The sequence below is a fragment of the Myotis davidii genome, unplaced genomic scaffold (assembly GCF_000327345.1).
Source record: "Myotis davidii unplaced genomic scaffold, ASM32734v1 scaffold469, whole genome shotgun sequence".
NCBI lineage: Eukaryota > Metazoa > Chordata > Mammalia > Chiroptera > Vespertilionidae > Myotis > Myotis davidii.
Window position 1 is genome coordinate 135,521 of NW_006299722.1, and position 2,427 is coordinate 137,947.

The following is a 2,427-nucleotide window of genomic DNA, read 5'->3' on the forward strand; positions in this document are numbered from 1 at the left end:
GAGATAACTTTAAGTCAATGAATACACGTGTAATAATTCGATTTCTTCAAGATGAAAAGAAAAACAAAGTTTGAAGAAAGAATCACCCCAAATTTTATCAATTTGATGAAAACATTTTAAAGAAGTTACTGAGTATGTTGTCAACATGGATTAGAATGGGTAAGGCACAAGAATTGAAGGGAAATTAATGTAAAGACTAGTACATTATTTCAGGTTACAGATGGTGGTAACAATATGGTAGCAGAAGATATGGATTGTGTGTATGGATAGAAGAGATGTTAAGAATACAGAATAGATTTTAAAGATGGATTGAATATTGGAGTGTGAAGAGTGTGGTGTCTGAAAATTGTAAATTATGACACTGGACACAGGTTTGTTTCTGGTCCATGGGAGTCAACGAGATTAGAAGCATTGGAGAGAACTAACTTTGGAGGGAGTTTGGGATCTGACATGTTGAAACTGAAGCATTCTTGTGGAGATGTGAAATAAGATATATAAGGTCTAGAGGTGTGAGATAGATTTACAATTTTTAAAAGTCATGTATGTATATTTGTAATAAATGTATTTGCCTGAGGAGATATAATAGAATGTGAAAAGAGACAGGCCAGGCTTGAGTCTTGAGAAACTCCATCATTTAATTAATAAGTGGAGGAGGATGAATCTGCAACAACAACAACAAAAATGTTAATGATCTTTTTTTTTTGCAGCCAGAGAGTTTTTTTTTTTCCTGGAAGCCCTGCAACAACTCTAAACTTTGAATATATTGTAGAACAGATCTATGGCCAATGGTGACAGAGTCTACATAGAACTATGCTTCGTGGTGTTCTGGGGAAAACCTTTCGACTTGTTGGCTATACTATTCAGTATGGCTGTATAGCACATTGTGCTTTTGAATATGTTGGTGGTGTTGTCATGTGTTCTGGACCATCAATGGAGCCTACGATTCAAAATGCAGATATTGTCTTTGCAGAAAATCTTAGTCGACATTTTTATGGTATCCAAAGAGGTGACATTGTGATTGCAAAAAGTCCAAGTGATCCAAAATCAAATATTTGTAAAAGAGTAATTGGTTTGGAAGGAGATAAAATGCTCACCAGTAGTTCAAGTTTCTTTAAAAGCCATAGTTATGTGCCAATGGGCCATGTTTGGTTAGAAGGTGATAATTTACAGAATTCTACAGATTCCAGGTCCTATGGACCTATTCCATATGGACTAATAAGAGGACGGATCTTCTTTAAGATTTGGCCTCTGAGTGATTTTGGATTTCTATGTGATAGCCCTAATGGCCACAGATTTTCTGATGATTAGCCAACATTTATTCTTTTGATTTGATTATTGCCTCCTGTTTAAGTAAAGTTATTATTGCCACTGAAACCATGTACTTACTAATAAACTATTTGCTATTCAAAAAAAAATGTATTTGCCTGAGGAGATATAATAGAATGTGAAAAGAGACAGGCCAGGCTTGAGTCTTGAGAAACTCCATCATTTAATTAATAAGTGGAGGAGGATGAATCTGCAACAACAACAACAAAAATGTTAATGATAGAAAGGAAGAGCAGCCAGAGAGTTAGATAGAAAACCAGTACATAATAATATACATGGAAGCCAGCAGGACAAACTGTTTCAAGAAGGAATGTGTGGGTAGCAATGTCAACTTCTACCAAGAACTGAAAAATGTCCATTGGGTATGGCATATAGCAGTGTTAATCCAAGTGAGAGGGGCAGAGGCCGAATGAAAGTAAATTGAACATTAGCAAAAGCTGTTAAACAGAATAGGGAACCTATCATTCTTTAAAACATTTTAAATGTTTAGCTCTAAAAGTAAGGAGAAAGATGGAAAGTGGGGTGTTAGCTGGAAAGGGGTCTAAATATCAGAGGTTGAAAAATTGCTTTAAAACTTTATTTACCATTTAAATTTTAAAAAATAATGTTTAATTTTTAGGTCACTTAAATATTTTTAATTTATACTCAACATACAATATTATACTAATTTCAGCTGTGCCGCATGGTCAATAGATTTTTTTTAAAATATATTTTATTTTTTACAGAGAGGAAGAGAGAGGGATAGAGAGTTAGAAACATCAATGAGAGAGTAACATCGATCAGCTGCCTCCTGCACATTTCCCACTGGGGATGTGCCCGCAACCCAGGTACATGCCCTTGACCGGAATCGAAACTGGGACCTTTGAGTCCGCAGGCTGACGCTCTATCCACTGAGCCCAACCGGTTTCGGCTGATGAATAGGTTTTTATATACTTTACAAAGCAATCACCCTGCTAAGCCTAGTATCATCTGGCATCATCCATATTTATTATAATATCATGGACTCTATTCCCTCTGTAATTCTTTATATATCTGTGACTATTTTTATAACTGACAATTGCACTTCTTAATCCCTTTCACCTTTTTTGTCCATCCATTCAA

At 35.4% G+C, this 2,427-nt stretch overlaps 1 pseudogene across 1 annotated transcript; it reads left to right on the plus strand.

The window, feature by feature from the left end:
• The first annotated feature begins 721 nt into the window (after nucleotides 1-721).
• Nucleotides 722-1,415, plus strand: LOC102767651 (annotated as a pseudogene). Its single transcript, XR_001515921.1, has one exon. The product of XR_001515921.1 is annotated as a mitochondrial inner membrane protease subunit 1 pseudogene (transcript).
• The last annotated feature ends 1,012 nt before the right edge of the window (nucleotides 1,416-2,427 follow it).